We start from the raw sequence: 317 nt of genomic DNA, 5'->3' as shown, positions 1-317 counted from the left end.
GCAATGCAGGACTCAATCCCAGGACCCTGGGATCATGACCTGAGCTGAAGGCAGAAGCTTAACCGACGACCCATCCAGGTGCCCCCCTTCTATTCTTTTTCTAAAGCTTCTTGAGAACAAGGTAAGCAACAAAGGTCATATCCACAATTAGGTGGATTTCTTTTTTGTTATTATTATTATATTATGTTAGTCACCATATAGTACATCCCTAGTTTTTGATGTAAAGTTCCATGTTTCATTACTTGTGGATTTCTGTACCTAACTTGCAGTTGTCACATGGTTTTACAGATTTTTTTTTATAATCTAGGGCCTAGAAA

The sequence above is a fragment of the Ursus maritimus genome, assembly GCF_017311325.1.
Source record: "Ursus maritimus isolate PB19 chromosome Y unlocalized genomic scaffold, ASM1731132v1 scaffold_Y5, whole genome shotgun sequence".
NCBI lineage: Eukaryota > Metazoa > Chordata > Mammalia > Carnivora > Ursidae > Ursus > Ursus maritimus.
Note: the sequence above shows the minus strand (reverse complement) of the source record.